The following is a 14,105-nucleotide window of genomic DNA, read 5'->3' as shown; positions in this document are numbered from 1 at the left end:
ACAGAACAAGCAGACCAGTATAAGAATTATGGGAGTTCCAGAAGGAGAAGAAAGAAAAGGGGCACAGAGAATATTTGAAGAAATAATTGCTGAAAACATGTCAAATTTAGGGAAATATAAGGATATAAATTCAATAAGCTTAACAAACTCCAAGTGGGATAAACCCAAGAGACTCACACCAAGACACATTATCATCAAAGTGTTGAAAGCCAAAGATAGAGAATCTTGAAAGCAGCGAGAGAAAAATGACATCACATTGATCATCACAAATGATCCCCAATAAGACTATCAGTAGATTTCTCAGCAGAAAACTTGTAGGCCAGAAAGCAATAAGATGATGTATTTTAAATGCTGGGGGAAAAAACCTTCAAGTTGAAATACAAGGACACTAGAGAATATGTCTATACTCTCATATGAAAATAAATGGTTTTCTAGTAAAGGTAAATACATAGACAAATAGAAAAAATAGTATAGTGATTTTGGTTTGTAACTGCAATTTTTGTTTTCTACAGTCTTTTAAGGCAAATTAATTAAAAATATAAATCTCTGTTAATGGATATTCAATATATAATGATGTAAATTGTGACATCAATAACATAGAGTGAGGGGAGTGGAGCTGTAAAGGAATAGAAGTTTTGTATGTGGTTGAAATTAAGTTGGTATCAATTTAAGGTAGATTGTCATGACTTTAGGATGGTGTATCTAATTCCCATGATAACCACAAAGAAAACGTCTATAGAATATACAAAAAGAAAATGAGAAGAGAATAAAAATGTGTCACTACAAAAAGTCAGCTGAACACAAAGGAAAGCAGTAATGGAGGAAATGGACAAAAAAGCTATAAGCATACAGAAAATAAATGGCAAAAGTGTTCTCATATCAGTAACTAGTTGAAAGGTAAATGGGTTAAACTTCTCAATCAAAAGACATAGAATGGGAGAATGGACAAAAAAAAAAAAATAGTATCCAACTATAAGAGACACTAGATGTTTTAGATCTAAGGATCATAGGTTGAAAGTGAAAGGATGGAAATGTATACTAGAAAGAAACTATTTCAACATACTAAAGGCTACATATGAAAAACCCATAGCCAACATGATACTCAGTGGAGGAAGACTGAAAGCTTTTCCTCCAAGATCAGGAACAATTCAGTGATGCCCACTCTCACCATTTCTATTCAACATAAGACTGGAAGTTATAGCCAGAGAATTTTAGAAAAAAAAAATTAATAAAAGGTATCCAAATTCCAAAGGAAGAAGTAAAACTACCTCTGTTCACAGATGATATTATCTTATATACAGAAAACCATAAGATTACACACATACCAAAACAAAAAAGAAAAACTGTTAGAACTAATAAATTCAGCAAAGTTGAAAAATCAACACACAAAAATCAGTTGCATTTCTATACACTAACAATGAACAATCCAAAGAGGAAATTAAGGAAAAATTCTCATTTAAAATAGCATCAAAAAGAATAAAATAGGAATAAACTTAACCCAGCAGGCTAAAGACTTGTACACTGAAAACTACAAAATATTGCTGAAAGAAATTAAAGAAGACAAATAACTGGAAAGACAGCCTATGTCTATGAATTGGAAGACTCAATATTGTTAGGATGTTAATAACTACCCCAAACGATCTACAGATTCAATGAAATCTTGGTCATAATCGCAATGAGAGATTTTTGCAGAAATAGAAAAATACATCCTAAAATTCATATGGAACCTTAAGGGACTTCAAATAGTCAAAACAATCCTGAAAAGAACAAATTTGAAAGTCTCACATTTCCTGATTTCAAAACTTACTACCAAGTTACGGTAACCAAAATTGTGTGGTATTGGCATAAAGACAGGCATATAAACCAATGGAAGAAATATAGAGCCTGGAAATAAGCCTTCAGGTATATGGGCAAATGATTTTCAACATGGGTGCCAAGACCATTAAATGGGGAAAGGACAGTCTTTTCAACAAATGGTGTTGGAAAAACTGGATGTCCACATGCAAAACAATAAAGTTGGACCATTGCCTTATACCATATACAGAAATTAACAAAAGGGATCAAAGACCTAAATGTAGTGACTAAAACTATAAAACTCTCAGAAAGAAACACAGGGGCAAAATTGGATTTGACACTGGATTTGACAGTGATTTCTTGGATTGATGTCATAAGCACAGGCAACAAAGGAGAAAATAGATTAAGTTGCACTTCATCAAAATTAAAAATTTTCGTGTGACAAGGAACATTATAAACAGAGTGAAATGCAACCCACAGAATGGGAGAAAGTATTTGCAAGTCATATAGCTAGTAAAAGATTGATATCCAGAATATAGAAAGAATTACAACTCAATAGCAAAACACAACTCTATTAACAAATGCTCAAAGGACTTGAATATACATTTCTCCAAGGAAGATATACAGATGGCCAATAACCACAGGAAAAGATGCTCAACATCACTAGTCATTAGGGAAATTCAAATTATATGCAAGATATCATTTCACACCTACTAGGATGGCTGTTATAAAAAAGAAAGGAAAAACAAACCACCACCACCACCAATAGCAACAACCATAAAGTTACAAGTGTTGCAAGGATGTGCAGCAGTCAGACTGTTCATTCCAGTCTCTCCTCGTTTGGATAATTTCTGAAGAGAAGCCCCGCGTAATTCTTATTCTTGCTGCTCTACTGGTAGGACAATTTTTCCTCTGGCTTCTATCAGGATTTTTTCTTTGTCTGATTTTCTGCAGTTTGAATATGATGTGCCTAGGTGTAATTTTTTTAAGCATTTTCCTATTTAGTGTTCTCTGAATTTCCTGAAAATGTGGTTTGGGGCTTATTATTATTGCTTTAAATATTTCTTCTGTTCTTTTCTGTCTTCTCCTTCTGGTACATGGGAACGTGCATCATTTTCATTACATATATGCTACACCTTTTGTAATTGTCCCACCATTCTTGAATATACTGTTTCAATTTTTTTGTCTTTTTTCTCTTTGCTTTTCAGTTTCGGACGTTTCTATTGACATATCCTCAGGCTCACTGACTCTTTGCTCAGCTGTGTGCAGTCTACCAATGAACCCATAAAGGCATTCACTTCTGTGACAGTGCTTTTGATTTTGAGCATTTCTTTTTTATACTTTCTTAGAATTCCCATCTCTCTGTTTATATTACCCATCTGTTCTTGCATGTTGTCTAGTTTTTCCACTAGAGCCCTTAGCATATTAATCATAGATTTTTTTTTTTTTTTTGGCCTCGCCACGTGGCTTGTGGGGACATTCGTTCCCCAGCCAGGGATCCAACCCATGCCCCCTGCAGTGGAAGCGTGGAGTCCTAACCACTGGACCGTCAGGGAAGTCCCAATCATAGTTATTTTAAATCCCCAGTCTGATAATTTCAACATCCCTGTCATATCTGAATTTGGTTCTGATGCTTGCTCTTTCTTTTCAAACTGTGTTTTTGCCTTTTAGTATAATTTGTAAATTTTTTGTTGAAAGCCAGACATGATGTACTGGGTAAAAGGAACCTGGTGCTGCTTCCTGCGGAGGTTTCTCCTCATGGGTTTCCGCTCTGGTAGATTGTGATTCTCTGTATCCATCTATTTGTCTCTCCAACCTCGGGAGCAGCAGCTCGCCCTGTGTTTTGACAAAACCTCAGTTTTCCTCCTTCTGAAGAGGGGGAAAGCCCAGTCCTTCCCTCCTGTGTGTTTCTTCCCTGTGAGTCTCCTTTACGACTCACACAGAACACTTCATTTCTGGTCACCAAATGTGTGTGGGGTTTTCACTCAGCAATTTTCTGCAGTACCACCTGGGTGTCCTACAGTTTAACTCAGTTCTGACACTACGTGGAGATAGTATCAGATCCCACAGGTTAAGGACTCAGTCCCACAAGACTGCCCCGCACGAGACACAGACACTTCAGACAGCAGTTGCAAGCCCAGGTTATCACCTGTGCTTCTGACCAACAAATTACAGATCAGAGTTTCCAACACCCCTCTCCTTGGGTCTGATTAAATTGCTAGAGTGTTCACAGAACTCAGGGAAACTCTTACTTATGTTTACCAGGTTATTAAAGCATATGATAAAGGATGCATATGAGTAGCCAGATGAAGAGATACATAGGTGAGGTCTGGGAGGGTCCCCAGCGCAGGAACTTTTGTCCCCATGAAGCTGGAGTGCACCCCCCTCCTGGTGTGGATGTGTTCACCCACATGAAGGCTCTCTGAACACTGTGCTTTGGGGATTTTATGGAGGCTTCCTCATGTGGGCACGAACAATTAATAACTCTATTTTCAGCCCTTTTCCCTTCTCTAGAGGATGGAGGGTGGGGCTGAAAATTCCAAGCTTCTAATTATGGGTTAGTCTTTCTGGTGACCGGCCCCCATCCCGACGCCCACCCAGAGTCACCTCAATAGAACAAAAGACGCCCCTAGTGCTCTTATCACTTAGGAATTTACAAGGGCTTGAGGAGCTCTGTGCCGGGAACCAGGGGCAGAGACCAATATATATTTTCTATTATCTCACATCCTGTGGCCTAATTCTCTGATGGATCTAAGAAGAGTTGTTGCTTTTCAGTTTGTTCATCTCTTTGCTTGTTGTTAGAATGTGACTGATAACTTCTAAACCCCTTCCATGACAAACTGCAAACCAGAATTCCCATTCTTTTACTTTGAATTTATCTGTGTCTTTGTGTTTAAAGTGGACTTCTTATAGTCACCATATAGTTGAGTCTTGCTTTTTTTATCCAATCTGACAATCTCTGCCTTTTAAATGGAGTATTTAGACCACAAATGCTTAATGTGATCATTGACATGGTTGGGTTTTAATCTAACATCTTACTCTTTGTTTTCTATTTGTCCCATCTGTTTTTTGTTTCTTTTTTCCTCTTTTCCTGTCTTGTATAAACTGGATTAATTGATTTTTTATGATACAGTACTATCTACAGTAATAGTCTATTAATTCATTTTTAAAAAATTGGTTGCTCTAGGGTTTACAATATTTATCTTTAATTGATCAAAGTCTACCATTAGATAATGTAATACCACTTCACATATGGAACAAGAACCTTACAAGTATATTTTCATTTCCCTCCTCACGGTCTTTGTGCTATTTTATCGTAACATTTTACCTCTACATATGTTATAAATTCCATAATATATTGTTATTTTTTTTTTGCTCGTAACAGTTATCTTTCAAAGAGGTTTTTAAAAATAGAGAAAAAAAAAAGTCTTTTCTATTTACCTGTGTGTTACCATTTCTTTATGTGGATCCAGATTTCTATTTGGTTTCACTTTCCTTTGTGATAGGACTTCCTTCAGCATTTTTCATAGTGCTAGTCTACTGATAATGACTTCACTAAGCTTCTGCATGTTTGAAAAGCTTTTATTTTACCTTCATTTTAAAAGATATTCTGGCTGGGTACAGAATTCTAGGTTCAGAGTTTTTAATTTTTTCTTCCAGTGTTTTTAAAAATGTTATTCTGGATTGCATGGTTTCAAGCACAAAGTCTACTGTAATTCTTATCTTTGTTCCTCTGTATGTAATGTGTCCATTTGCCTCTGGTTGATTTTTAGATTTTCAGAAATTTGATTATCATGTGCCTTTATGTGGTTTTCTTATGTTTCATCTGGTTAGAGATTTTTGAGATTTTTGAATCAGTGGGTTTATAGTTTCCATTAACTTTGGGAAATTTTCAGCCATTATAGGTTCAAATGTATATTCTGATCCCTCCTTTTCTTCTGGAACTTCAATTACTTTTATGATAGGCCACTTAATACTGTCTCACAGTTGTTGCTTCTCTATTTTCTGTCTTTTTTCTCTCTGCTTTTCATTGTGAATATTTGTCTCATGTTCACTAACATTTTCTTCTGTAATGTCTAGTCTGATGTCAATCTTAGCTAGTGTATTTTACATTCCAAATATTGTACGTTTCACCTTTAAAATTTTGATTTTGGTCTTTTTAAGATCTTTTCATCCTTTCCCCATCGTGTTCTTGTTTTTCTCTACCTGCTTGAACATATGGAGTGTATTTAAAACAGCTCTTTTAACATCCTTATCTGCTAGTTCCATTATCGTTTCTGGTTCTATTTCTATTGACTGTTTTTTTCATCCTGGTTATGGATTGTATTTTTCTGTGATTTTTTCCCCCAAAAGCCAATGCTCTTCTGAGGACACTACCTGATGCACCATGTATTAGGACATTTTTCCACCCTGGCTGGTAGTAACAGAAACTCTTTCTTTGAAAGAAAACTCTTTCAAAAACTTTTTTTCCAGTGTTTTTTCCACAGTCTTGGTATTTTTTTTTTTCACACATGTGCATATGAGTACTCAGCCAAAGATTCAAGGAGACCCTTCTGCAAATCTCTGAGGCTCTCCCTCTCTGCAGGCCCCTCTTCTTTGCTTTGTCCTCCCTGAATTCAGAACACTGTCTCCTCAACACAGCAAGACCACTAGTCTCTGTTTCAGTTTCTCTTCCCTGTGTTGTGACCTGGAAACTTTGTCCAGACAGGGAGCGGGGGAACTTGTTGGGTTCACCTTGTTTGTTTCTCTTTTCCAGGATTATTGTTCTACATTGTGTACAATGTCTGAAAACTTCTGTTTCATATACTTTATCTAGTTTTGTGTTGGTTTAAGGTAGGAAGGGAAATCTGATCCCTTTTTCTCCATCATGGGCAGAAGTGGAAGTTTCTATAATTTAAAAGGTGACTTTCTTAAGTGCTATTGTTTCTTTGGTCCAGCCTCATTTCATTCAAGCCCTACATCTTGTGGAGAATTAAGCGATGAATGGGTGTCCTTGAGAGAGCCTTGGAATGAGTACTGTTTTGCCACTCACTAGCCGTCATTTCATTTCTGTGGGCCTTAGTTCCTCATCTACAAAACTAGGGTAAGAATGAAATTACTATTACCCTATTTCTACTATTTTCTTTGGGGGAGCTTTGAAAAACCTTTTGAAGGAAGGGCATTGTGTAATGTATGTGGGAGGAAGGCATGAAGAAGAAGGTGACACACTTCTTTGCCTTGACATTGGCCTTGGGGAGGGAAGGAGTATTGTTATGAGTTACTTAGTTCCTTATCAGTTTTAAACCTCTGACGTTCTCACCACCACCCTCTCACACATACACACACATCATGGTAGTTTGAAGACATGGCCACAATTCTTTGATACTCCCCATATTGAGAATTGGGGATCTATGTTCTTTCCCCTTAAATCTGGCCAGGCTTCTGACTGCTTTGACCAATAGAGAATTGGTGATGACAGAGTAGAGGTGATGCCATGTGATCTCTGAGCCTAAGTCATAAAATACCATGAAGCTTTTGCTTTGTTTGTGGAACACTCATTCTTGGAGCTGAGCTGACATGTAAGAAATAAACCTCCTCTAAGGCCACCATGCTAAGAGGAAGGCAAAATAATATGGAAAAGCCATGGATAGACACTCCGGCTAATAGTCCCAGCTTAGCCCAGCCTTTGAGTCATCCCAGCCTTGGTGTCAGACATATGGGTGAAGAAGCTTCCAGATGGTTCCAGCTTCTGACCATTCAAGCTACTCTGAGCCATTCATGTCTTTCCAGCTGACACCTCAGACATCATGAAGCAGACACCCTTGCTGTACACTGTCAAATTCCTGCCCATAGAGTCACTGAACATAGTAACAGTGGTTGCTTGCACTGCTGCATTTGGGGTGGTTTGTCACACAGCCATAGATAACTAGAGCACATCTCTTCCCTGATCCCTGTCAGATACTAGCAGAAGTGCAGGGTGAATGGTTCAAGGACCAATTTAAACAGGTAGTGTAAGTGATGTTGAATGAGGGGCGTGTTTCCCAGTGAAGGCTTCATAAAGGGACATCTAACACTGCTGAGACATCCCAACTTTCTGAATGTAAATCCAGGAGCTCTTGGATGGGGTCCCCCCATGAGCTGCTGTGGGCAACTCCCTTTGACACTCGTGGGGAGCGAGGCTATTGAAGTCAGCCCTCGTGTTGCCCAACTAGCCAGCCCACTGTGCACTGTGCCCTTCTGTCCTCCCTCACTCCCTCCCTTCTCCCTCCATCTTTCCTCTTTTATTGAGTGCCCATTACATGCCACACATTATTTTAGGTGCCGGGGTGTCAGCGCTGAGTGTATATTAACCATGTCTCTTATTGTCTGTGTGCTGATGATTTGACACCTGGGGCCTTGCTGACTCTGGAGGGGCTGCCCCTCCCAGGGCCAGCTCCTTCCCAGAGCAGTAAACAACTTGCTGGCTAGTGCACTTCTCAAGTCTAAACCCACACCCTAACCACCTCCTTTAAGGAGCGCTCGCACTCTGGGCCACTATCCACCTGCCCTAATCACCCCAAGGCCGGTTACCAGACAACCAGGAACAGCCCCTATACCCCAGAGACCACCCAAATTATTCAACCTAGCCAATCCTGAGCCTGATTTGCCTCCCTCACTTGTTCCTTCCTGAGGAAACCGTAATAAAATCTCTTGCCCGGTCTCCCCGCCCCCAGTGCTTCCCCACGTGGCCCCCATAGTGTGGTGCGCCCTGCTTGGGAGCTGAGTAACTAGCCTTTCAATGGCAATTGACTCCTTGTCTATTGGCCTTACTATACCTCAAATTTTCTCTTCATATACTACATTTTAAGACAGAATGACACCCAGTCCCTGCCCTAAAGGAACTTAAAACTTAGTGGTAGTGGGAGCCTTAGCCCAGTAGGGCCGGCAGCCTTCTGTTTCGTGCTGTGTGCACTGCTTATGCAGGTGTGGTCACCTGTGAAATCTCCGCCGTCACGCACGTCTGTGCGCTTCTCTGTGGGCACACTGTACTTCAATGAACATCTGATTAAAAAAACAAAACGTAAAACAATGGTAGCTTGAAATCTGCCCATTAAAGCAGTCTCATAAGCCAAACAAGTGTCCTTGGTTTCTCACAGCAGAATTGTTGGTTGATGACAGACTGCTCCTGATGAGATCGCCATCAGTCCTGCCTCTCGTCACTCAGTATCCTGACGTGTGTGCACCTCGGCTCAGAAAAGACTTACTTTCCATTTTGTATTATTTACAGGCGGTTTCTAGTCAATTTCTCTTCTTCCTCTTAGGCATCTGGAAAGAAGAGGCAATAGGATTAAAGAGATGGAACATACGTCCTTAAACCAACCTTAGTTTCTCTTGTCATCTGTTGGTTTTTCCATTTAAATTTGTCAGAATTTAACTTCTGACCAATTAAATAAAGATCGTTTCAGTGCAGTAATCCTGCACACGTGCTCCCTTACAGAAGGAAATCTGATCATTGTTCAGAGTGGAGCGGGAGAAAACGAATGTAGCAAAGGTTTGTTCTTGGCTTGGAACTCTCCTGGCCCTCCGGGCTAGGAGGAAGCAAACACAAATCCCAGGATGAGCAGAGCTTACCGCGGTGCTGTCCTCGGTGTGCACACAGCACAGGCAAGCCCGTCATTGGTTCCCTGGGCCTCCGAGGCTCTCTACCCTGTGCACTGGCTAAGAGGCTTGCTCAGATGTGCTCAGCCAGTAGTGGCAGATGGGACTGGACTTATGTCTTCTGGCTCTAAGTCAGGATCTATCCACCATTCACTGGCAGACATGACTGATCAGAGACGAGCACACACATGTAGAGAGGGCATTGTATAGTAACCGGAAAGTCTGATCTGGGGAACTTGGGTTTCTCTACCCCAGTGTTTTGTTACTATAAAGTCCCTCTTACAAAAGAGTTTTGATGTTGCCAGGGGGTCTACACTACCCATGCTCAGAAGCAATGTCATCTGAAAATCCTATTCCTTTCCCCCTAGTCCCCTGTAGAAAAGCTCTTAAACCTAAGACACTGTGAAACTCTGTCCAGGTTTCCTTGTGTCCACTCAGGTAAGCCCCCAGATATATCTTAAATCTCTGCTGTGTGGTTTAATCCCCCCGAATTATTCTAAATCTGAGACCTTGACAAATTTCTCCTAAATGACTATGAAGAGATTTCTGTGGGTTGAAAGAGAGGAACTCTGCTTCTTGGAGGGAAGCCAGGCGCGGGGCCGGGTTGGGTGCGTGGAGGGGAGAGGAGAGGGCAGTCAGCAGGCCTGGATGAGGTCTCCTGGCTCTCCAGCATGCACCTTACCCGTGGCCAACAGGGTTTACCCATTTGCTTTTCACCTTACCTTGAACTTGCAGTGCCCTTTGGATGAGGAAGGGTCCAGTGGAACTTGAGCGATGGGTCTGGAAGGGCACACAAGCAGGGGGAGACACAGCAGCTGGTTAGAAGCCCTTCTCTCCGGCGTGGGGCTCTGCTTTGAGCTGGAAGCTGACCCGGGGTAGCCCCGGAATGGGGAAGCAGAGACCTGAGGACGAGAGATTGTATTCAGGTCTCTGCTGTGCCACCTGCCTCATCTGGGAATTGGCTTACTACTACAGCCTGGGCCGCCCAATCCACAGAGGGTTGTACAGACACAAGGATGAGCTGGGAATGACCTTTGCAAAGACTGTCAGTCGAGTACAGATAAATCAGTGTGAGCAAAGATGGTCACGGTGATGATGATTTCAGCCACCAGCCAGATGTGAGGGACAAAAAAGCACCAGCAGACCACGTGCACAAAACCGTTGCAGAGAGGAGGGCTGGGAGCCACGGCACCTCCAGCCTGGCACAGCTGCCAGCACGTGGTCCTGCGCAGGGCTCCAGCGCCAGGGGCCAGGGCTGGAGTCGGGTCGAGGCAGGAATGTGTGCCCTACTCCCTTCTTTCTCCTTCCCCTAGAATCACCGAAACTCTTCAGTTTGGAATAGAATAAGGAAAGCTCCTCACGGGGAAAGTTTTGTGGGCTCGACCCTATTAATTTTATATTTAGAATTCCATCCATTCATTACTTTACCATATTTCACAGTTATTTAAGTGTACGAGGTTCTTTCACAAACACCACATCAGTAATCCTGTATTATCCCCATTTTACTGGTGAAGAAACCGAGGCTGAGATCAGCTGAATGAATGATCATCACACTGCTAGAAACTTGAGGCAACCGGTTTCTGACTTCAAGTCCTGTGTTCCTGTAAACCCTGTTCAGTGAACTACAGACCTAAATAAAGGCGGGAGGGAGGGGAGAGATAGGGGAAGGGAGGAGAGAGGGGGGAGATTAGAAAGGGAAGGGGGGAGGGAGGGAAGGAGGGGAGAAGAGAAGTACAGAAGAAGGAAAGGGAAAAAGCAAAGGAAAGAAAAAAGTCATTTGAGAAAGAGAGCAGCGTTCACACAATACACACCGCAAGAGTAAGACTCAGTCTGTGGACAGGCAGGCCCACTGTGCCCCCGAATCGTCACACGCAGACCCGCCGCTCTACTCTCCATGTCTGCGGGAACCCCCATCCCATCCCGCTGCGGGTCCAAGCACCCGCAGGACCGGGCACCGCAGCCCCATAAGTTTCGACCCTTCTTGGCACGGTTGCTCTAGAATTCACCGCGCAGAGTCTCCATTGATGAGCCTCTGCCGGCAACTGGCCGCGGTCCAGGGCCCAGCGCTGGCCAGGCAGGTGTTGGGGGTGCCTCGGAGGACGCCAGCACTGACCCTCTCGCTCAGGCCTCCGAGCCCTGGGCTTTGGGGACATTTGAGGTCTATGCGGAGCTCGGCGGACTGAAGGTCGCAGTGACCCAGCATCCCTGAGCGCCGCCCGCGGCAGGGCGCGCTTGCATAAAGTTGCCCAGGTGAATCAATGCAAGTGAGTGAAGATATAAAGGAATGGAGCGAGAGAGAGCGCCCGGTTCCCTTGTGCACACAGCTCACATGCTCGGGGCGAAGCCCGTGCTGGCGATGTGGAGTTTAACACCCAGGTCCTGCACAGCCCAGGCTCGCGCGCGCTCTCCGGACGAAATGCAAGACATTATTATTATTGGAGACAACAGTCACAACACGTATTCTCTTTGTCCCCGCCCCCGCTGTTTTCTCCATCTTTGCTGTCGGACTCTGGAATCCAACTGGACCGCTCCGCGCTCCCCGGCGCCCGCGCAGCTTCCTAACCTGGCGCCTGGGGGCGGCCCCACCGCGCGCACGCTCTGTTCCGGAACCGCGCACGGAGGGCGCCAGGGGCTGCGAGCCGGGAAGGGGACGCCCACGGCCGGCAAGGGGGCGCTGTCCCCAGAGGCCTCTGACCCTGCGGAGCATCGTCCCGCCCTGGAGCGACGGTGAGGTTAGAAAGGGCAGCAGTCGGTTCCTTCCAGGGGCCCTGGGCTGCCGCGCAAGTACCCCTGCGGGGATCCCTTCTCTCCCCCAGCAACGAGCTGCACCCCCGCCCGGGCGCGGCCCTAGTTCCCCGCGGTTCCCGGAGCATTCTGGTCTGGGGATTTTTCTTAAGGAATGTTTGGCAGAGGGGTTCAACACGGGAAACGGCCTAGGCTTGCCAAAGTAGGGAAGTCAGCCTAGACCGCGGACACATTCTCTCCGCAAATCACCCCCTTCCCGCCGGATCCCCGGTGCCAGCCAGCCCCGCCCTCTCCACCTCGGGTTCCAAGATGCTTTCCCGGCTCCCGACACGCACTTTCCAGCCAGCGCTGCTCCGCGCCCCGCGCCCCTCGCTGGTCACCCTCGGCCCGCGAGAGCGGCGGGTGGAGGGCCCAGACCTAGGGTGCTGCTACTAGGTCCTGGCTGTAAGGGAGAGGGAAACCTCTCAGTCTATTCTCTGTGAAGTCCGGGGCTCTAGAGGTTGAAAGTGGGACTTAAAAACGGAGAAGTTGCACTTCTCCACCCACTTGCCCGGTCTTAGCCGTGGGGCCCGGTCCGGTAGGGCATGTTCCACACGAGGCACCTGTGAACTCAGTCACTGAACGGGGGACCCTGAAATCCAGGGTTAGAAGTTACGGGATGCACGTGAACAGTTATATTAACATCAACCATCATGTATGTGTGGAGTTTGAGCTTCCACACACGGCCCTGTGAGGTCAGTCTTACCATCCTCCTCCTTTTAGGATTGGGAGAGGAGGCCTGGGTCACGCATGGAGTAACCCACCACTGAAGACAGGTCCTGACTGCAGACCCCACGGTCCTCTCCCAGTGCCACCTCCTTTCAGGGTCGCCTCTGCGGATCCCTGCACGGGGTGGGGGTGGGGGGCACTCAGTAAATATTTGTGGATGGGATTCCAGGATCTCGCCAAGCCTTATGACTGCCCTGTTTTATACAGTAGGATGTGTCTAAGCCGTATCTTCGCACTCATTTATTCATTCACTTATTCTACATTTCCTGAGCGCCTCCTGTGTGCCCGCACTGAAGTGAGAGCCAGGGGAAGAGCCCTACTCACACGAAGTAGCGGGACGCGGAGCTGTCCTCTGAGCAGGGGGTTCGCGTCCACGAGGGATGGCCCTGAGCTCCCAGCCCGCAGCCCTTCGAGTTGAGCGCAGGCCCAGAACCCGCAGCCCCGTCTACCCTGGGATGTCAGGAGGAGGGGAACTCGGGAGCTCCCGGGTCGTGCCAAAGCCTAGGGGACGCGGGAGGGGAGGGCCGGGCTGACTCTGCTCGGAGGAGAAGAGAGAAAATACGAGAAGGGAATTCCGCGAGAGAAGGGCTAGAGGCGAGGGAGCGGGAGGCCGGGACACCGGAGACCGGGGTGGGATGGGGGTAGGGGTGTGAGAAGAGAGAAATCAGACCAGACGGCAGGGTGAATAAGGGAGAGCTGAGGACGCAGACGTGCTCTCCGAGAGCCAGGGAGCCGCGGGGCGTCGAGGGGGCCCTCGGGTGGGCACCGCGGCGAGCCCGACGCGGGATCCAGCCCTTGCCAGCCTCTCTGGCCGCCCAAATTGGCTGGGGGCGAGGTTGTCGCCCCTTAGGTCATTTTAGAAAAGCAGTAGGTGTGTTCTATCACAGGCTGGGATTCACGGTCAAAGTCACTCGTGCCCGGCCACCCCCAGCGAAACCTGTTTGGCTTCTATTCTCCGTAGGATTCCACACGCGGGAGGAGCTGGCGGAGCCTGGCCCGCGGAGGCCGCGGCCAGTCGGGACAGGGGGCTGGAGTCCGGCTCCCGCTCCCGGGCCCGGTGGCCGCGGGCGGCGCCCGCCTCCCGGCCAGCGGCACCTGAGAGGGGAGCGGGCGGGCCGAGGGGCGGGCCCGGGGCGGCGGGGCGCGGATCCCCGGGAGGGACCTGGGAGGCGGAGGGGCGG

The 14,105-nt window shown here is 45.9% G+C and overlaps 1 long non-coding RNA gene across 1 annotated transcript; it reads right to left on the bottom strand.

Annotated features, from left to right (window-relative positions):
* Positions 1-1,216: 1,216 nt before the first annotated feature.
* Positions 1,217-14,009, bottom strand: LOC309664112. The gene is made up of 3 exons (XR_014265625.1): positions 13,862-14,009; positions 10,134-10,313; positions 1,217-9,078 (listed from the first exon to the last, which is right to left on the bottom strand). It is a non-coding gene; the product is annotated as an uncharacterized lncRNA (long non-coding RNA).
* Between the last annotated feature and the right edge of the window lie 96 nt (positions 14,010-14,105).

The sequence above is a fragment of the Balaenoptera physalus genome, assembly GCF_965194825.1.
Source record: "Balaenoptera physalus genome assembly, chromosome: 7".
NCBI lineage: Eukaryota > Metazoa > Chordata > Mammalia > Artiodactyla > Balaenopteridae > Balaenoptera > Balaenoptera physalus.
The sequence above is the reverse complement of the archived record's forward strand: the minus strand, read 5'-3'. Positions and strand labels throughout refer to the sequence as shown.